This window comes from Canis aureus, chromosome X (genome assembly GCF_053574225.1).
Source record: "Canis aureus isolate CA01 chromosome X, VMU_Caureus_v.1.0, whole genome shotgun sequence".
In the NCBI taxonomy this organism is placed as follows: domain Eukaryota; kingdom Metazoa; phylum Chordata; class Mammalia; order Carnivora; family Canidae; genus Canis; species Canis aureus.
The window spans coordinates 59,655,471-59,678,744 of NC_135649.1; positions in this window are offsets into that span (position 1 = coordinate 59,655,471).

Genomic DNA, 23,274 nt, shown 5'->3' on the forward strand with positions numbered 1-23,274 from the left:
GAGAAAAGGAAAAAGAATAAAGAAAGCCAAATGAGCCAAATGAGTTATTGGTGTAAGAAAGCCAAATGAGTTATTGGTACAATCATGACAACAATTTTTGAATAATTTATATTCCAGAGTGAGAAAAAAAGAGACAGAAAGGTGAAGAAAACTTATATAAAGGTAAAAAGTGAATGAAAATTTCTCAAGCGTGGAGATAAATGTGTCCATCAAAGTTTACAAAGGTCATGGGTCATTAAAATTTAAAAATACTCTTAAGAGCACATTATCATAAAATATAAACTCAGAGATTCCTAAAAGAAGCAAAAGAAAAAATTGTAAATTACAAGGGAACCCCAAAAGGCTATTAATGGACTTCTCAGATATTGTATGTGCCAGGAGAGAGATGGATGATATATTTGAAGTGCTAAACAAACAAACAAACAAAAAAAAAAAAAACCTGTCAAACAAGAGGGATTTATTTTGTACAGCTGTCTTTCAGAAATGTAGCAAAGAAAAAAACTTTCCCAGAGAAAGAAATGCTAAGGAAATTCATCACCACTAGATGGAGCTTGAAATATGTGAATACAAGAGTTATTCAAATGTATATATTTGAGGAGTAGAATTTAGTGATTCATCACCTACATATAACATTCAGTGCTCTGCCCAGCAAGTGCCCTTTTTATTCCTATCACCCGTTTAGCCCAACCCCTCACCCTCCTCCCCTCTAGCAACCCTCAGTTTTTCTTTTAACTATAGAATCTCCTACAGTTTGTCATTCTCTGTTTTTATCTTATTTTTCCTTACCTTTCCCTAAGTTCATCTGTTTTGTTTCTAAATTCTATATATGAGTGAGATCATTTGATATTTGTCTTTCTCTGACTGACTTTTTTCACTTAGTATAATATACTTTAATTCCATGCATGTCAAAGAAAATGGCAAGATTTCATTCTTTTGGTGGCTGAGTAATAATCCATTGTATATATACCACTTCTTTATCTATTCATCAGTCTATGGATAGTTTGGCTCTTTCCATACTTTGGCTATTGTTGATAGTGCTGCTATAAACATTGGGGTGGATGTGCCCCTTCAAATCAGCACTTTTGTATCATTTGGATAAATACCTAGTAGTGCAATTGCTGGATTCTAGGATGGAAAGATAAAAAAAAAACATACACAAAATTGTGAAGATATTTAATTACCATAAGTTTTAGAAAATATTTCACTAACTTTGTAAAGTTTTAAATAAAATATTTAGTTAAACATAAAAGAATTCTTCAAACTTATATGGAAAGACATCAACAATAACATAAAAACATACAAAATATACAATGCCTGGTAAAATTAAGTATGTAGTAACATTCAGAATACTCTAGTAGTATAATAAGTAGACTACTAAGCACTTAATTCTATCATAAAAGATGAAGGGCAAGAATATTAAAAATTACAATAGCTCTACAAATGCTCTCTAGGAAGCATCCTATTCTCATGATGAAGCCTCATGGTATGCCTCCAAGTTGAACAAACTACAAGGGGCCTTTTACATAAACAGTTTACTCAGAATTTTATGCCTCCCAATAAGCAGTGTCTATAATCCCTTTCAGTATGAAGAAGATACAGAAGATGGGACCTTTGCCCTTCAACATCCTTTAAGAATAAGGAGGATAAAAGCCACATAGAGGGATGTAGAAAGAGACAGGAAACTTAAAGGAACCCATGAAAAAAAGGCCAGTTTTACCTTTGACCTTTTCCAGCTTCTGTTCTTGTTAGGGCTTGCACCTCTACCTCACTCTAAGCATGCCTTGTAATGCAAGTATCATGTCTTCCATATAAGGTACAAAGAGATAATGATATTTTGGGGGATTTCCAGCACAATAGAGGACATCTAAGGGTGACTGGGTGGGGTTGTCATGAATGTTCTTCAAGACCACTGACTCCGAACACCTCAACATTAAGACCCCTGGTTTCAGGGAATGAGCACCTCATGAAGGACACCTGGATGCTGTTATTCTGACCAGTTCCTAGATGCCTGAAAGAACATGTGCACCAGACTACAGTTGCTAATAAAATCTCCAGACCTCAAGCTAAGAAGAGACTCATGTTCTTTTCCTTTCTGAGTTTCACAGACACTGTCCATCTCTCTCTCTCTCTCTCTCTCTCTCAATATATCTTCAGTAAACTGTGCTTTTTTTTCCTGCTGGCTCACATTTGGTTTCTATCCTGTGTGAAGCCAAGGACCCAAGGAGCATCAAAATATAATAAGAGAATACTAGCAGATCTGAATTGAGAAATAAACCACAATATAATAAGAGCAGAAGACTTTGATACTTTACTTAAATAATAGATTATCAAAAAGAAAATCAACAAAAAACATTACTTTTGACAAAATAAATGTAACAGGCTTATACAGAAGATGTTATCAAACAGTAGCTGATTGCACACTCTTCTTAAGTGCACATAGAGCAAATTCCAGGCTAGACCATGTGATAGGTCATAAAATAAGTCTTATCAAATGAAAGAAGGTTAAAATCATACCAAGTATCATTTTCTGACCACAATGGTATGAAACTAGAAATAGATAACAAGAGGAAAGCTGAAAAATTCACAGATCTGTTGATAATAACCCACTTCTGAACAACTAATGGGTCAAAGGAGAAATCATAAGGTAAATAAAAAATGTTTTTGAAACAAATTAAAATGAGAAATATGGGGCACCTTGATGGCTCAATTGATTAAGTGTCCAAGTCTTGATTTCAGCTCATGTCTTGATCTCAAGAGTTGTGAGTTCCACCCCTCCATTGGGCTCCATGCTGGATGTGGAGACTACAAAAAAAAAAGGAAGGAAGGAAGACAGACAATATACCAAAGCCTGTGAAATGCTGAAAAATCAGTTATAAGAGGGAAGTTTTTAGTAATAGATGCTTACATAAAGGAAACAAAATAGCTAAAATAAAAAAAACCTAACTATGCAACTAAAATAACTAAACAAAGAGAAACAAACTAGGCCCAAAGTTATCAGAAGGAAAAAAAATAAGTGAAATTAAACAAAAACACATAAAAAATACTTTAGAAATCATCAACAAAGCTAACTGTTGGTGAAAAGAAACAAAAATCACAAAAATTTAGCTAGACTAAAAAAATAGAATAGTCTAATGAATATAATAATAAATGAAGAAGACATTGCAACTACGACCACAAAATTAAAAGAATTATAAGAGAGTATAATTAAAACAATTTTTAACTAACAAATTGCATAATATAGAAGAAATTAATAAGTTCCTAGAAATATTCAGTGTACCAGGATTCATAATGAATTAACAGAAAATCTGAATAGACTGTAACAAGGAAATTATAAAAAAAAAACAACAAAGAAAATCCCTGGACACATTATTCTATGGTTAATTCTACAAGACATTTAAGGAATACTTAACACCAGTTCTTCTAAAAAGCTTTCAAAACACTGAAAAGAACATTCTTAAACTCATTTTACAGGGCCAAGATCATCCTAATGCCAAAGCCAGATAAGAGCATTATAAAAATGAAAATTACAGACCACTGTCTCTGATGAATATAAAAGTAAACATTCTCAAAAAATGTTAGCAAATTGAATTCAACAACACATTTAAACAATCACATAGCAATGAATCAGGATTTATTCATGGCATGCAGAGATAGTTCATCATATTCAAATCAATAAAAGTGATACACCATATTAATACAATAAAAAGTGAAAATCATATGATCATCTGAATAGATGGAGAAAAAGGATTTCACAAAATACAACATCCTTTCATAGAAAAACACTCAATAAATTGGGTATAGAGGGAATGTAATAAACTTAATAAAGGCCATATATGACAAGCACATGGTTACCATCATACATATAGGGTCTGGAATTAAACATTTAACACTAAAAGTTTAACACTAAAATATTAAATATTAAAAGTTTCTTCTAAGGTTTTAAAGAAGATAAATTGCTCAATCTCAACACTTCTGTTTCACATAGTGCTGAGAGGCCTAGCAAGATCAATCAGGAAAGAAAAAGAAAAAGAAATCCTCATAGGAAAGGAAGAGATAAAATTAGCTATGTTTGCAGGTGATATGATCTTTATAAATAATCCTATAAATTGCATGGAAAACTGTTAGTAAAATCAATGAATGTTTAAAATTTTTTAATTTAAATTTATTTAAATTCAATTAGCCAATATATAGTACATAATTAGTTTTAGATGTAGAGTTCAATAATTTATCAATTGTGTATTACACATAGCACTCACCCCATCATGTGCCTTCCTTAATACCCATCACCCAATTACCCCATCCTCCCACCCACCTCTCCTCTTTCAACCCTTAGTTCATTTCCTAGAGTTAAGAATCTCTCATCTTCACATTTATAATTCCATCCCTTCTCCTATGATCCTCTGCACTGTTTCTTATATTCAACATATGAGTGGAACCATATAATAATTGTCTTTCTCTTATTGACTTATTTCTCTCTGCATAATACCCTCCAGTTCCATCCACATCAACATATTCATCCTTTCTGATGGCTGAGTAATATTCCATTGTGTGTGTGTGTGTGTGTGTGTGTGTGTGTGTGTGTGTATATATCTTCTTTATCCATCTGTTGATGGACATCTCAGCTACTTCCACAGTTTGGCTGTTGTGGATGTTGCTGCTATGAATATTTGAGTTCAGGTTCCCCTTCGGAACACTGCATTTGTATCATTGGAGTAAACACCTAGTAGGGCAATTGTTGCGTTGTACGGTAGCTCTATTTTTGAACTTTTTGAGGAAACACCATACTGTATTCCAGAGTGGCTGTATCAGATCTTCTTCCCACCAACAGTGCAAAAGGGTTCTGGTTTTATCATAACCTCATCAACATTTGTTGTTTCATGTCTTGTTAATTTTAGCCATTCTGAGTGGCATAAGGTGGTATGTCATTGTGGTATTAATCTATATTTCCCTGGTGACACAGAGCATTTTTTCCATGTCTCTGTTGAGTATTTGTATGTCATCTTTGGAGAAATGTCTGTTCATGTCTCTTGCTCACTTCTTGACTGAATTATTTATTTTCTGGGTATTCAGTTGGATAAGTTCTTTATAAATATTGACTTTTACAATCAGAGAAGGACAAACATTATATAGTCTCATTCCTTTGGGTAATATAAAAATAGTGAAAGGGAATAAAGGGGAAGGAAAAAAATGAGTGGTAAATATCAGAAAGGGAGACAGAACATGAGAGACTCCTAACTCTGGGAAATGAACCAGCTGTGGTAGATAGGGAGGTGGGCGGGGGGTGGGGGTGACTGGGTGACGGGCACTGAGGGGGGCACTTGATGGGATGAGCACTGGGTGTTATTCTATATGTTGGAAAATTGAACACCAATAAAATAAATTTTAAAAAATAAATATTGACTTTTAGTTTTGTTGGCCATTTCTTTGGCTGAGCAGAATAATTTTTTCAGATTTGAGATGCAATTTAATATAAGAATCAATTCATCTTTCTCTGGTGGGATAATTGCATGATTTTCCATTTGATATACAACTAGATCATGAAGACCATTGAAATCTGAAACCAAATATTGACATCAGAATGGTTCAGAACATTGGAAGGAAAAATTTTATTTTTAAATTTATTTTTATGTGCATATATTTTTAATGGATTTCCATTTGCCAACATATAGTATAACACAAAGTGCTCATCCTGTCAAGTGCTGTCTCAGTGCCTATCACCCAGTTACTCCATCCTCCCGCCCGTCTCCCTTTCCACTACCCCTTGTTCATTTCCCAGAGTTAGGTGTCTCACATGTTTTGTCAAATTATCTGATTTTTCCCACTCATTTTCTCTCCTTTCCCCTATAATCCCTTTCACTATTTTTTATATACCCCACATGAGTGAAACTATATAATGATTGTCCTTCTCTGACTGACTTACTTCACTCAGCATAATACCCTCCAATTCCATCCACGTCAAAGCAACAGGTGGGTATTCGTCATTTCTAATGGCTGAATATTGTAGTATTGTACACAATATTCCATTGTATACATAAACCACATCTTCTTTATCTATTCATCTTTCGATGGACACCATGACTCTTTCCACAGTTTGGCTATTGTGGACATTGCTACTATAAACATTGGAGTACAGAGGTCTCAGTTTCTCACTGCATCTGTACCTTTGGGTAAATCCCAAGTAGGGTAATTACTGAGTCCTAAGGTAGCTCTATTTTTAACTCTTGGAGAAACCTCCACACTTTTTCAGAATGCCTGTACCAGTTCACATTCCCATCAGCAATGCAAGAGGGTTCCCCTTTCTCCACAGCCTCTCCAACATCCCTACACTCTGAAGAACTTTGATCAGGAATGGATGCTGTATTTTGTCAAATGCTTTCTCTGCATCTATTGAGAGGATCATACGGTCCTTGATTTTTCTATTGTTGAAGTGATCTATCACGTTGATTGTTTTACGAGTGTTGAACCAGCCTTGCATCCCGGGGACAAATCCCACTTGGTCATGGTGAATAGTTTTAATGTACTGTTGAATCCTATTGGCTAGTATCTTGTTGAGAATTTTTGCATCTGTGTTCATCAGGGATATTGCTCTATAATTCTCCTTTTTGGTGGGATCTTTGTCTGGTTTTAGAATTAAGGTGATGCTTGCTTCATTAAAGGACTTTGAAGTATTCTGTCACTTTCGATCCTTCAGAACAGCTTTTGTAGAATAGGTATTATTTCTTCAATAAACATTTGATATGATTCCTTAGGGAAGCCATCTGGCCCTGGACTTTTGTTTCTTGGGAGGTTCTTGATGACTGCTTCAATTTCCTCCCTGGTAATTGGTCTCTTCAGGTTTTCTAATTCTTCACGTTCCAGTTTTGGTAATTTTTGGTTTTCCGGAAATGCATCCATTTCTTCTAGATTGCCTAATTTATTGGCATATAGCTGCTCACAATACGTTTTTAAAATTGTTTATATTCCTGTTTTATTGGTTGTGCTCTCTCCTCTTTCATTCATGATTTCATTAATTTGAGTCTTTTTTCTTTTTAATAAGTCTGCCTAAAGGTTTATCTATCTTATTAATTCTTTCAAAGAACCAACTCCTGTTTTGTTGATCTGTTCTACAGTTCTTCTGGTCTCTATTTCATTGAGTTCTGCTGGAATCTTTATTATATCTCTTCTGTTTGGTGTAGGTTTTATTTGTTGTTATTTTTCTAGATTTTTAGGTGTGAGGTTTGCTTGTGTATGTGAGGTTGTTTTTTTTTTTTTCAATTTTTTGCAAGAGGCTTGTATAGTGATGTATTTCCCTCTTAGGACTGCTTTTTATGTATCCAAAGTTTTTGAATGGTTGTTTGTTCATATTCATTAGTTTCCATGAATCTTTTGAATTCTTCTCTAATTTCCTTATCCATTCTTCTTTTAGTAGGATGCTCTTTAACCTCCATGTGTTTGAGTATCTTCCAAATTTCTTCTTCTGGTTGAGTTCTAGTTTCAAAACATTGTGGTCTGAAAATATGCAGTGGACAAGCCCAACCTTTTGGTACCATTTGAGACCTGATTTATGACCTAGTATGTGGTCTATTCTAGAGAAGGTTCCATGTGCACTTGAGAAGAATGTGTATTCAGTTGTGTTCGCATGTAAAGTTCTGTATATATCTGTGAAATCCATCTGGTCCAGTGTATCATTTAAGTCCCCTGTCTCTTTGATGCTATACTGCTTAGAAGGTCTGTCATTCACAGAAAGTGTCCTGTTGAAGTCTCCTGCTATTAGTGTATTATTGTCTGAATAACTCCTCACTCTGGTTATTAATAGATTGATATACTTGGCAGCTCCCACATTCGGGGCATAAATATTCATGATTGTCAGGTCTTCTAGTTGGATAGACCCTTTAATATGATATAGTGTCCGTCTTCATCTCTTGCTACATTATATCAGATAAAGATTAATTTATGTGATATAAAAAATGCTACCCCAGCTTTCTTTTGAGGACCATTTGAATGGTAAATGTTACTCCAACCTTTCATTTTCTGGCTGGAGCTGTCCTTGGGTCTAAAATGAGTCTCTTGTAGACAGCAAATAGATGGGTCTTGCTTTTGTATCCAGTCAGAAACCCTGCACCTTTTGATTGGATCATTTAGCCCATTCACATTCAGATGAACTATTGAAAGATATGAATTTAGTGTCATCACAATACGTATTCAGTCCCTTTTCTGAGGATTATTTCTTTGGGCTTCCACTTTCTATAAAAGGCCTCCCTTAATATTTCTTGCAGAGCTGGTTTGGTGGTCACATATTTTTCAGTTTATCCTTATCTTGGAATATCTTTATCTCTCCTTCTATTCTGAATGAGAGCCTTGCTGGATAAAGTATTCTTGGCTGCATGTTCTTCTCATTTAGGATCCTGAATATATCCTGCCAGCCCTTTCTGGCTTGCCAGGTCCCTGTGGAGAGGTCTACTGTCAATCTGATATTTCTCCCCATATAAGTTAGGGATCTCTTGTCTCTTTCTTCTTTAAGGATTTTATCTTTGGAATTTGCAAGTTTCAATTTTAAATGTCTAGGTGTTGAACAGTTTGTATTGACTTTGGGGATGGGGACCTCTCTATCTACTGGATCTGAATGCCTGTTTCCCTCCACAAGTTAGGGAAGTTCTCAGCTATGATTTGTTAAAATATGCTTTCTGGCTCTCTGTCCCTCTCAGCATTCTCTGGAACCCCAATTATATGTAGATTTTTCCTTCTGAGGCTATCATTTGTTTCCCTTAACCTTTCCTCTTGGTCAGTTAATTGTTTTTCTTTTTTTTCCTCAGTTTCCTTCTTGCCATCAACTTGTCTTCCATGTTGCTCACTCTTTCTTCCAACTCATTAACTCTCATTGTTAGGACCTCCAGTGTGGATTGCATATCATTTAATTGATTTTTAATTTCAGCCTGATTTGATCTATATTCTGCAGTCATGAGGTCTCTAGAATCCTTTAGGATTTTTTTCCAAATTCATCTGTAGCTTTATAATTGTGCTTCTGAATTGGCTTTCTGACATCAAATTTTAATCCATATTCTGTAACTCTGTGACAGAAAGTAGTGCTTCTGCTTTTTTCTTTTGTGGTGAGTTCTTCCTTCTAGTCATTTGCCTCAATACTGAGTGGCTGTATGAGCAGGTTGAGTCAAGAATATCAACCACAATTTAAGTAAATTTCACTCTAGATGATTTTGATGAGGTTAGAGACCAGAAAACGAAAACAAATTCAGAAAAAAATAAAACAAAGGACTACTAAAGTGAAAAATAAATTTTAAAACAAAGTAGTACAAGATAAAAGGCCACAAACCCCAAAGAAGAAGAAAAAAAAAGAGGAAAAAGAGGAGAAAAAAAAGCAAAAGTAAAGAGAAAAAAGAAAAAAAGTGAGAGAAGAAAAAAGGGGGGACTGGAAGATGGTGGTCATGAAGATGTTGTAGTTGAGGGTGAACGTAGTCTACCTGATGGGTCCTAGAGGGTGGTCCTCTTGGTTCTGTTTTAAGTTCTGTATGTTGGACGATGCTCAGTCCCAAATTTATGTAAACAAGCAATATTATAGGAAGCCCCAACATTGACCACTAAAACATAAACAAGATAAAAGAAGGGGGCAGAATGGGAATGAAGAGAGAATATAATTTCACAGAATGAACTAGCACAGTATTCCACTTGGTTCTGAGTGCATGCTTGTCATGTTTTTGAAGGTATTAACTTCTGCCATTGTAGAAAAAAGTGAGGCAGAGAAAACAAAAAACACAAAACAAAGAAACACATCTTGTATATCCCCCACACACAAATTGAGCATGTTGAAGGGAATCAAGAAGCGGAAATTATATCTAAGACATGTAATTGTAGAAATATGAAAGTCAAAAATGAAGAAACTTAAAATGAAGAGGTGGTAAAATACTTTAGTTAAGGTGGGAAAAGAGAAAAAAATATTGGAAATTTTTGGTTTGATATAAAAACGAGTTGTACTGGAAATAGGGTGGAAAGGAGGGGTACCCTCTAGTTCTATATACTCTAAATATCTTGAATTTCCCTCCAGCTTTCCAGTGCTGCTTGGTCAAGAACTTGCTCTTTCCCTGTTCTTCCAGCTGGTCTCCTGGGGGAGGGGTCTGCTGTGCTGATTCTCTCCCCGCTAGTAATTAATGCAGTGTTCCAGCCCGCACAGGCCTAGATGCTCTGGGGGGCTGGCATGGGTCTACTGATCACAGCTTGGGGGCGCCCAGAGGCAGGACAGTTCTTGCTGTCCTGTGCCCTCCCCACTTCCGCCTGTCCCACAGGGAATGCAGGATCGCTGCTTTTTCTGCTTGGGCACCCTGGGATCCGGGGCCCTGTGCTGCTGGAACCATGCTGCGGGGGGGGGGGGGGGGCACAGCTCCCGAAGGCAGCAGAGCACACACACCCCTGTCCTGAGCCATGCACCTAACCAACTAGCTTCTCTCAAGTGCCCCATGGGCTTCGCACTCCAGCCCTTTACCAAGATGGGTCCACAGTTTGTGATGCGCTTTCCCCTGGATGAACGTCCTTTATTAGTGACCCTGGGAAACTGGATGCTTCACTGCCCCACCTATGATTCTGCCCGAGTTCCCTGCTAAGAACTTTTCCTTCCCGGGAGAATCCGGTGCAGATTTTTAAAGTTCCCTCTTCTTCAGGGCTGGGCATTCCGTTCTTGGAGTCTTTCACCGCCCCACTTTAGCAGGGCTCCTTGCAGTGCCCATCCCCCACTTGATTTTTAAATTTAATTTAATTTTATTTTTCTGCCTTCCTACCTTGCTAGAAGTGAAAGCTCTTCTCTCTGTAGCATTCTGGCTGTTCTCTCTTTAAATCTCAGGTCTAGGGATCCCTGGGTGGCGCAGAGGTTTGGCGCCTGCCTTTGGCCCAGGGCGTGATCCTGGAGACGCGGGATCGAGTCCCACGTCGGGCTCCCGGAGCATGGAGCCTGCTTCTCCCTCTTCCTATGTCTCTGCCTCTCTCTCTCTCACTGTGACTATCATAAACATTTTTTTAAAAAAATCTCAGGTCTAGGGCAGCCCTGGTGGCTCAGTGGTTTAGCACCGCCTTCAGCCCAGGGCCTGATCCTGGAGACCCAAGATGGAGCCTGCTTTTCCCTCTGCCTGTGTCTCTGCCTCTCTCTCTCTCTCTCTCTGTGTCTCTCATGAATAAGTAAATAAAATCTTTAAATAAATAAATAAATCTCAGGTCTAATTTGCAGTTATTCAGGATGTTTTGAAAGTTATCTAGGTAAGTTGGTGGGACCAGGTGAGTTGACAACCCCTATACTTCTGCCATCTTGCCCCTCCCCCCAAATCTAGTTTTTTTCTGATATAAAGATAGCTACTCCAGCTTTCTTTTGATGTCTATTAGTATCATAAATGGTTCTCCACTCCCTCTTTTTCAACCTGGAGATGTTGTTGGGTCTAAAATTAGTCTCTTGTAGGCAACATATTGATGGCTCTTGCTTTTTGTCCATTCTATGTCTTTTTATTGGAGCAGATAGTCATTTTTCATTCAGAGTAATTATTGATAGATATGAATTTATTGTCATTATATTACATATAATGTCACTGTTCTTGTAGATTGCCTCGGGTCCTTTCTAGGTTTTGTTAATTTTGGCCTGTTTCCAGCTCAAAGGGTTCCATTTAATATTACTTGCAACACTGATTTAGTGTTCATGAACTCCTTTGGTTTTTGATTGTCTTGGAATTTGTTCATCTCTCCTTCTATTCTGTATGACAAACTTGCTGGATATAGTGTTCTTGGCAGCATGTCTTTCCCATTTAGCATGTTGAAAATATTATGCCAACCCTTTCTAGCCTGTCAGGACTCTGTGGGCATGTCTGCTACCAGACTCATATTTCTACCCTTGTATTTTAAGGACCTCCTGTCCAGGGCAGCTTTTAGGATTCTCTCTTTGTGTTTGTATTTTGCATATTTTACTATATGTCATGATGTTGATCTGTTTTTGTTGATTCTGATGGGATTTCTCTGTACCTCTTGGGCTTTACGCCTCTTCCCTTCTGCAGATACAGGAAGTTCTCAGGTATTCTGTCTTATAATAAACCTTCTGACCCCCCCATTCTTTTTCTGGGACTCTTATGATAATTATTTTACTTTATGGAATTACCATGTTGCCTAAGTCTCCCTCATGATGTAATAGTTTTATTTCCCTTTTCTTTTCAGATTCATTATTTTCCATAAGTTTATCTCCTATATCACATATTCTCTTCTCTGCTTCTTAAATGCTAATAGTGATAATATCCAGTCTTTTTTGCATCTGAGTTATAGAATTTTTTTTATTTCAGTCTACCTGGTTTTAGACATTTATCTCTGAAGCAAGGCATTCTTCTTTTTTTTTTTTTTCAGTTCAAACTAGTAGTCTTACATGTGTTGATCTAAATTCTGGTTCAGATGTGTCACTTATATCTGCTTTGGGAAAGTCCCTGGCTGTGATATCTTCCTGTCCTTTCTTTTGAGGACAACTCTTCCATATTTTCATTTTTGCTAAATTTATATCTTTTGCATATTGTGAAATCTTGTTATATTACTTGCTTGTCAGGATAATGCCTTATTCAAAATGAAGTCACATACTGTCCAGGGCTTGGCACCTAAGGAATTGTTCTGATGTATGATGTGTACAATTTGTTTTTGCATTTTGGCTGCTCTTTCCAACTTGTCCATCATCTACATAGTTCTACCTTCCATATAGTGGGAAGTGTTTGGACCTTTAGGTGTGGTTTGATTTATTTGTTAAGATAAGCCTGGGAAAGGAAAAAAAAACCTGATACAGAACAAGAGAAAATTAAACAGAACAAAAAAGCAAACAGAAAAACAATAAAACTATAAGCTTGATTCCAAAGAATAAGAAGTAAAAAATAATTAAGGATAGAAGAAAAAGAAAAGAAGCTTGGTCTGAAAAAATGAATGAAACAAAACAACAAATGAAAGAAACATTATAAGCTTGATACCAAAAGAAAAATATATATCTTTAAAATAAAACATAATGAAATAGGAAATGAAAAAAATAAATTGAGGAGAGAGGTGGGGCAAGATGGTGGAATAGTAGGGTCCTCAAGCCACCTGTCCCTACTAGCTTACCTAGATATCTTTCAAATCATCCTGAAAACCTACGAATTCCACCTGAGATTTAAAGAGAGAACAGTTAGAATGCTACCGTGGGAAGAGTTCAAACTTCTACAAAGGTAGGAAGACAGAGAAAAATAAACATAAAAAAAATCCAAGGGGGAGGGGCCCCCCTGTGAGGAGCTGGGCTAAGGCCAAGAGGCAGAGCCTCCAGGACAGGCAAGCCCAGTCCTGGAGAATAGGGAACTTGACCAATTTTTCCAGACGGAAAAGACCTTGCAGGGAGCTTAGGCAGGATCCCAGGAGGGTCAGTGATGCCCTCAGGCCCCCAGGGTCACTAAGAGAGGAAGTGCATGCCAGGGAAGAGTGCGCCACACACCACCAGCCGAGCTCCCTAAAGGGCTGGAGTGCATGCCTGGAGGGACTGGGGGACCATCTCAGGCGGCAGCTCCACGTGGAGGGGGATGCATGGCCCCGGGAGCACAATTCCAGGCGTGCAGACCCCAGAGCCCAAGGCGCTGGGGGACACAGCCCAGGATCTGGTGCTCCCTCTTGGATAGGTAGAGGCTGGGAGGACACAGGATAGTGAGGAAGCTTCTGCCAACAGGCACTCCCGAGCTCTGTATCAGTGCTCCCTGCCCCCAGAGCATCCAGGCCCCAGCAGACTGGGAGACTGTGGTAGTTACTGCTGAAGCTGACTCCAGGGCTGGAGAGCTAGCCACTGCCACTGTGGTTGTTCCTCCTAGTGTCACCTTGTGCCTGAGACTGAGCAGGGCCGCCTGGGAGCAGGGGCTTATCAAGATAAACAGCTCCCACGGAGCAGTACACATGGCAGGGAACAGGGCAGCCCCCCGAGGTTTCTCTCTATTTCTCTTTTTTCCAGTACAACTTGTTTTTAGCCACTCTGCACTGAGAAAAATGACTAGAATGAAAAACTCACTACAAAAGAAAGAATAAAAAACAGTACTCTCTCCCACAGAGTTACAGAATTTGGATTACAAATGAATGCCAGAAAGCCAATTCAGAAGCACAATTATAAAGCTACTGGTGGTTTTGAAAAAAGCATAAAGGATTTGAGAGACTTCATGATTGCAGAATTGAAATATAATCAAGCAGAAATTAAAAATCAATTAACTGAGATGCAATCCAAACTGGAGGTCCTAACAATGAGGATTAATGAGGTAGAACAAGTGAGTGACATAAAGACAAGTTGATGGCAAGGAAGGAAGCTGAGGAAAAAAGATAAAAGCAATTAAAAGTTCATGAGGACAGGTTAAGGGAAATAAATGACAGCCTCAAAAGGAAAACAATCTACGTTTAATTGGGGTTCCAGAGGGTGCCGAAAGGGACAGAGGACCAGAAAGTGTATTTGAACAAATCATAGCTGAGAACTTCCCGAACTTGGGAAGGGAAGCAAGCATTCAGATCCAGGAGATATATCCCTCCCTAAAACTAATAAAAAACATTCAGCATCTCGACATTTAATAGTGAAACTTGCAAATTCCAAAGATAAAGAGAAAATCCTTAAAGAAGCAAGAGACAATAGATTCCTAATCTTTATGGGGAGAAGCATTAGAATAGCGCAGACTTCTCCACAGGGACCTGGCAGGCCAGAAAACGCTGGCAGGATATATTCCGGTCTGAAATGAGAAGAATACACAACCAAGAATACTTTATCCAACAAGGCTCTCACTCAGAATAGAAGGAGAGATAAAGAACTTCCAAGATAGGCAGAAACTGAAAAAAATAGGTGAACAACAAACCTGCTCTGAAAGAAATATTAAGGGGGACTCTGTAAAAGAAAGAGGAAGTCCAAGGAAACAATCCACAAAAACATGGACTGAGTAGGTAAAATGATGACACTAAATTCATATCTTTCAATAGTAACTCTGAATGTCAATGGGCTTAATGATGCTATCAAAAGGAAGAGGGTTTCAGACTGGATAAAAAAGCAAGACCCATTTATTTGCTGTCTATAAGAGTCTCATTTTCCACCTAAGGGCACCTACAGCCTGAAAATAAAAGGTTGGAGAACCATTTACCATTCAGATGATCCTGAGAAGAAAGCAGGGGTAGCCATCCTCATATCAGATAAATTAAAGTTTATTTCAAAGACTGTAGTAAGACATAAAGAGGGACACTGTATAATACTTAAAAGATTTATCCAACAAGAGGACCTAAAAATCATTAATACTGATGCCGCTAATGTGGGAGCTGCCAAGTATTTCAATCAATTAATAACCAAAGTTAAGACAAACTTAGGTAATAATACACTTATACTGGGAGACTTGAGAACAGAGTTTTTGACAATTGACAGATCTTCTAATCACAGCATTTCCAAACAAACAAGAGCTTTAAATGATACACTGGACCAGATGGATTTCACACATATTTACAGAAGTTTACATCCAAATACAACTGAATAAACATTTTCTCAACTACACATGGAACTTTATCCAGAATAGACCATATACTGGGTCACAAATCAGGACTTAACTGATACCAAAAGATTGGGATCATCCCCTGCATATGTTCAGACCATAATGCTTTGAAACTAGAACTGAATCACAAGAAGAATTTTAGAAGAATTTCAAACACATGGACGTTAAACAGCATCCTGCTATAAGATAAAAGGGTCAACCAGAAAATTAGGGAAGAATTAAAAGGAGTCATGGAAACTAATGAGATTGAAGATACAACCATTCAAAATCTTTGGGATGCAGCAAAAGCAGTCCTAAGGGGGAAATACATCACAATACAAGCATCCATCTAAAAACTAGAAAGAACTCAAATACAAAAGCTAACCTTGCACCTAAAGGAGCTGGAGAAGGAACAGTAAATAAAACCTACACCCAGCAGAAGAAGAGCGTTAATAAAGATTCGAGCAGAACTCAATGAAATGGAGACCAGAAGAGCTGTGGAACAGATTAACAAAACCAGGAGTTGGTTCTTTGAAAGAATTAATAAGATAGACAAACCATTAGCCGGTCTTATTAAAAAGGAGAGAGAAAAGACTCAAATTAATAAAATCATGAATATAAGGGAAGGGAGAAGAAATGTGCGGGAAATATCAGAAAGGGAGACAGAACGTAAAGACTGCTAACTCTGGGAAACGAACTAGGGGTGGTGGAAGGGGAGAAGGGCGGGGGGTGGGAGTGAATGGGTGACGGGCACTGGGGGTTATTCTGTATGTTAGTAAATTGAACACCAATAAAAAATAAATTAAAAAAAATAAAAATAAAATCATGAATGAGAAAGGAGAGATCACCGCCAAAACCAAGGAAATACAGACTATCTTAAAAACTTATTATGACACAAATGCGGAGGAGGGGCAATATGGTGGAAGAGTAGGGTCCACAAGTCACCTGTCCCCACCAAATTACCTAGATAACCTTCAAATCATCCTGAAAATCTACGAATTTGGCCTGAGATTTAAAGAGAGAACAGCTGGAATGCTACAGTGATAAGAGTTCAAGCTTCTATCAAGGTTGGAAGACGGGAAAAAAGAAATAAAGAAACAAAAGGCATCCAAGGGGGAGAGGCCCCGGCGGGGAGCCGGGCTAAGGGCGAGTGCTCCCAGGACAGGAAAGCACCGTCCCAGAGAAGCAGAAGCTTCACCAATCTTCTCAGGCGGAAAGGTGCTCGCAGGGAGTTAGAGCAGAACCCCAGAAGGGGCTGGGATGCCCTTAGGCTCCCTGGGACACTAACGGACACCTGCACCCCAGGGAGAGTGCGCCGAGCTCCCTAAAGGGCTGCAGCGCACGCCGGGTGGACCCGGGAGCAGCTTGGAGGGGCTCAGGCGGTGGCTACTCGGAGAGAGTGGGCTGCCCGGCGACCGGGAGTGCGAATCAAACAGCACAGGCACCAGAGCACAGGGCGCCAGGGACACAACCCAGAATCCAACCTCCCGCGGGACAGGCAGAGGCCAGGAGGGCCCAGGACACCAAGGACGCTCCTGCCCCAAGCTGAGCAGATCTGCGGCCCAGCCCCCAGAGCATCCAGGCCCCTGCAGTCTGAGAGCTGTGTAGTTACTGCGGGAGCTGAATCCAGGGCTCCAGAGCTGTCCGCTGCCACTGTGGTTGTTCCTCCTGGGGTCTCACAAGGTAAAAAATACCCCACTGAGCCTCACAGTGGCATCACCAGATAAACAGGATAAACATCACTCACTGATCCCTGCACAAGGCAGGGGGCGGATCAGCTCCCCCAAGTACTAACACCAGAGAATCAGCACAACAGGCCCTTCCCCCAGAAGACCAGCTAGACGGACAACTTCCAGGGGAAGTCAAGGGACTTAAGGTACACAGAATCAGAAGATAATCCTCCGTGTTTTTTTTTTCTATTTGCTTTTTGATTTCTGTTTGCTTCTCCCACACTTTTTTTCCTTTCTTTATTTTTCTTTCTCTTTTTCTTCTCTTTTTTCTTTTTTCTACCTTTTTTCTTTTTTCTATTTCTCTTTTCTTTCCTTCTTATCTCCTCCCTTTTTCTCCTTTTCTCAATACAACTTGTTTTTGGCCACTCTGCACTGAGCAAAATGACTAGAAGGAAAACCTCACCTCAAAAGAAAGAATCAGAAAGAGTCCTCTCTCCCACAGAGTTACAAAATCTGGATTATAATTCAATGTCAGAAAGCCAATTCAGAAGCACTATTAAACAGCTACAAGTGGGTCTAGAAAAAAGCATAAAGGACTCAAGAGACTTCATGACTGCAGGATTTAGACCTAATCAAGCAGAAATTAAAAATCAATTGAATGAGATGCAATCCAAACTAGAAGTGCAATCGAGGAGGGTTAACGAGGTGGAAGAACGAGTGAGTGACATAGAAGACAAGTTGATGGCAGAGACGGAAACTAAGGAAAAAGGAGACAAACAATTAAAATACCATGAGGATAAATTAAGGGAAATAAATGACAGCCTGAGGAAGAAAAACCTACGTGTAATTGGGGTTCCCGAGGGCCCCGAAAGGGCCAGAGGTCCAGAATATGTATTTCAACAAATCCTACCTGAAAACATCCCTAATCTGGGAAGGGAAACAGGCATTCAGATCCAGGAAATAGAGAGATCCCCCCCTAAAATAAATAAAAACCATTCAACACCTCGACATTTAATAGTTCAGCTTGCAAATTCCAAAGATAAAGAGAAGATCCTTAAAGCAGCAAGAGACAAGAAATCCCTGACTTTTATGGGGAGGAGTATTAGGGTAATAGCAGACTTCTCCACAGAGACCTGGCAGGCCAGAAAGGGCTGGCAGGATATATTCAGGGTTCCTAAATGAGAAGAACATGCAACCAAGAATACTTTATCCAGCAAGGCTCTCACTCAGAATGGAAGGAGAGATAAAGAGCTTCTAAGACAGGCAGGAACTGAAAGAATATGTGACCTCCAAACCAGCTCTGCAACAAATTTTAAGGGGGACTCTTAAAATTCCCCTTTAAAAAGAAGTCCAGTGGAACAATCCACAAAAACAGGGACTGAATAGATATCATGATGACACTAAACTCATATCTTTCAATAGTAACTCTGAACGTGAATGGGCTTAATGACCCCAACAAAAGGCGCAGGGTTTCAGACTGGATAAAAAAGCAGGACCCATCTATTTGCTGTCTACAAGAGACTCATTTCAGACATATGGACACCTATAGCCTGAAAATAAAAGGTTGGAGAACCATTTACCATTCAAATTGCCCACAAGAGAAAGCAGGGGTAGCCATCCTTATAACAGATAAACTAATATTTACCCCGAAGACTGTAGTGAGAGATGAAGAGGGACACTATATCATACTTAAAGGATCTATACAACAAGAGAACTTAAGAATCATCAATATATATGCCCTGAATGTGGGAGATGCCAAATATATCAATCAATTAATAACCAAAGTTAAGACATACTTAGATAATAATACACTTATACTTGGTGACTTCCATCTAGTGCTTTCTACACTCGATAGGTCTTCTAAACACAACATCTCCAAAGAAAAGAGAGCTTTAAATGATACAATGGACCAGATGGATTTCACAGATATCTACAGAACTTTACATCCAAACTCCACTGAATACACATTCTTCTCAAGTGCACATGGAATGTTCTCCAGAATCGACCACATACTGGGTCAGAAATCGGGTCTGAACCAATACCAAAATTTTGGGATCATCCCCTTCATATTCTCAGACCATAATGCCTTGAAATTAGAACTAAATCACAAGGAGTTTGGAGGACTTCAAACCCGTGAAGGTTAAGGACCATCCTGCGAAAAGATGAAAGAGTCAACCAGGAAATTAAGGAAGAATTAAAAATAATCATGGAAACTAATGAGAATGAAAATACAACCGTTCAAAATCTTTGGGATGTCGCAAAAGCAGTCCTGAGGGGGTAATACATCGCAATACAAGCATCCATTCAAAAAGTGGAAAGAACTCAAAGACAAAAGCTAACCTTACACATAAAGGAGCTAGAGAAAAAACAGCAAATAGATGCTACACCCAGCAGAAGAAGAGAGTTAATAAAGATTAGAACAGAACTCAATGAAATTGAGACCAAAAAAAATGTGGAACAGATTAACAAAACCAGAAGTTGGTTCTTTGAAAGAATTAATAAGATAGATAAACCATTAGGCAGCCTTAGTAAAAAGAAGAGAGAGAAGACTCAAATTTAAAAAGTCATGAATGAGAAAGGAGATATCACTACCAACACCAAGGCTAAACAAACGATTTTAAAAATATATTATGACCAGCTATACGCCAATAAATTAGGCAATCTAGAAGAAATGGACGCATTTCCTGAAAGGCACAAACTACCAAAACTGGAGCAAGAAGAAATAGAGAATCTGAACCGGCCAATAACCAGGGAGGAAATTGAAGCAGTCATCCAAAACCTCCCAAGACACAAAAGTCCAGGGCCAGATGGCTTCCCAGGGTACTTCTATCAAACATTTAAAAAGAAACCTTACCTATTCTACTAAAGCTGTTTGGAAAGATAGAAAGAGATGGAGCTCTTCCAAAATCGTCTATGAGGTCAGGATCACCCTAATTCCAGAAGCGGACAAAGACCCCACCAAAAAGGAGAATTATAGAACAATATCCATGATGAACATGGATGCAAAAATAATCAATAAGATACTAGCCAATAGGATTCAACAGTACATTAAGAAAATTATTCACCATGACTTAGTGGGATTTATTCCGGGATACAAGGCTGGTTCAACACTCATAAAATAATCAATGTGATTCATCGTATCAGTAAGAGAAAAACCAAGAACCATATGATCCTCTCATTAGATGCAGAGAAAGCATTTGACAAAATACAGCATCCATTCCTGATCAAAACTCTTCAGAGTGTAGGGATAGAGGGAACATTCCTCGACATCTTAAAAGCTGTCTACGAAAAGCCCACAGCAAATATCATTCTCAATGGGGAAGCACTGGGAGCCATTCCCCTAAGATCAGGAACAAGACAGGGATGTCCACTGTCACCACTTCTATTCAACATAGTACTGGAAGTCCTAGCCTCAGCAATCAGACAACAAAAAGACATTAAAGATATTCGAAATGGCAAAGAAGAATTCAACCTCTCCCTCTAGCCGTTGACATGATACTGTCCATAGAAAACCCAAAAGACTCCACCCCAAGATTACTAGAACTGATACAGCAATTTGGCAGTGTGGCAGGATAAAAATCAATGCTCAGAAGTCAGTGGCATTTCTATACACTAATAACAAGACTGAAGAAAGAGAAATTAAGGAGTCAATCCCATTTACAATTGCACCCAAAAGCATAAGATACCTAGGAATAAACCTAACCAAATAGGTAAAGGATCTATACCCAAAAACGAGAGAACACCTCTGAATGAAATTGAGGAAGACACAAAGAGATGGAAAAATATTCCATGCTCATGGATTGGAAAAATTAATATTGCAAAAATGTCAATGTTACCCAGGGCAATTTACATATTTAATGGAATCCCTATCAAAATACCATGGACTTTCTTCAGAGAGTTAGAACAAATTATTTTAGGATTTGTGTGGAATCAGAAAAGACCCTGAAGAGTTTTAAAAAAGAAAACCACAGCTGTGGGCATCACAATGCCAGATTTCAGGTTGTACTACAAAGCTGTGGTCATCAAGACAGTGTGGTACTGGCACAAAAAGAGACACATAGATGAATGGAACAGAATAGAGAACCCAGAAGTGGACCCTGAACTTTATGTTCAACTAATATTCGATAAAGGAGGAAAGACTATCCACTGGAAGAAAGATAGCCTCTTCAATAAATGGTGCTCGGAAAATTGGACATCCACATGCAGAAGAATGAAACTAGACCACTCTCTTGCACCATACACAAAGATAAACTCAAAATGCGTGAAAGATCTAAATGTAAGACAAGATTCCATCAAAATCCTAGAGGAGAACACAGGCAACACCCTTTTTGAACTCGGCCACAGTAACTTCTTGCAAGATACATCCACGAAGGCAAAAGAAACAAGAGCAAAAATGAACTATTGGGACTTCATCAAGATTAGAAGCCTTTGCACAGCAAAGCATACATCAACAAAACTAAGACAATGTACAGAATGGGAGAAGATATGTGCAAATGACCTATCAGATAAAGGGCTAGTTTCCAAGATCTGTAAATAACTTATTAAACTCAACACCAAAGAAACAAACAATCCAGTCATGAAATGGGCAAAAGACATGAAGAGAAATCTCACAGAGGAAGACATAGACATGGCCAACACGCACATGAGAAAATGCTCTGCATCACTTGCCATCAGGGAAATACAAATCAAAACCACAATGAGATACCAACTCACACCAGTGAGAGTAGGGAAAATTAACAAGGCAGGAAACCACAAATGTTGAAGAGGATGCGGAGAAAGGGGAACCCTCTTACACTGTTGGTGGGAATGTGAAATGTTGCAGCCACTCTGGAAAACTGTGTGGAGGTTCCTCAAAGAGTTAAAAATAGACCTGCCCTACGACCCAGCAATTGCACTGTTGGGGATTTACCCCAAAGATACAGATGCAATGAAATGCCGGGACACCTGCACCCCGATGTTTCTAGCAGCAATGTCCACAATAGCTAAACTGTTGAAGGAGCCTCGGTGTCCATTGAAAGATGAATGGATAAAGAAGATGTGGTTTATGTATACAATGGAATATTAGTCAGCAATTAGAAATGACAAATACCCATCATTTCCTTCAACATGGATGGAACTGGAGGGTATTATGCTGAGTGAAATAAGTCAATCGGAGAAGGACAAACATTATATGGTCTCATTCATTTGGGGAATATAAGTAATAGTGAAAGGGAATAGAAGGGAAGGGAGAAGTAATGAGTAGGAAATATCAGAAAGGGAGACAGAACATAAAGACTCCTAACTCTTGGAAATGACCTCGGGGTGGTGGAAGGGGAGGAGGGCGGGAGGTGGGGGTGAATGTGTGACGGGCACTAAGGGGGGCACTTGACGGGATGCCCACTGGGTGTTATTCTGTATGTTTGCAAATTTAACCCCAATAAAAAAAAATTTATTATTTAAAAAAATAATAAAGTAAAATTTCTATCTAACTCATAAATAAAATAAAATAAAATAAAACAAAATAAAATCTTGAATGAGAAAGGAGAGATCACTTCCAGCACCAAGAAATACAAACTATTTTAAATACATATTATGAACATCTATATGCCAATAAATTAGGTTATCTGGAAGAAATGGACTCATTTCTGGAAAGCCACAAATTACCAAAACTGGAACAGGAAGAATTGAAATCCTTATCAGGCCGATAACCAGGGAGGAAATTGAAGTAGTCATCATAAACCAACCAAGACACAAAAGTGCAGGGCCAGATGGCTTCCCAGAGGAATTCTATCAAACATTTAAAAAGAAACCATACCTATTTCTACTAAAGCTCTTTCGAAAGATAAAAAGAGATTGAATACATCCATACTTGTTCTATGAGGCCAGCATCACCTTAATTCCAAAACCAGACACAGACTCCACCAAAAAAGATAATTACATACCAATATCTCTGATGATCATAGATGCAAAAATTCTCAACCAGATACTAGCCAATAGGATCCAACAGTACATTAAGAATATTATTCACCGTGACCAAGTGTGATTTATCCCCAGGATGCAAGGCTGGTTCAATACTCTTAAACCAATCAATGTGATAGATCACATCAATAAGAGAAAAAACAGGAACTATA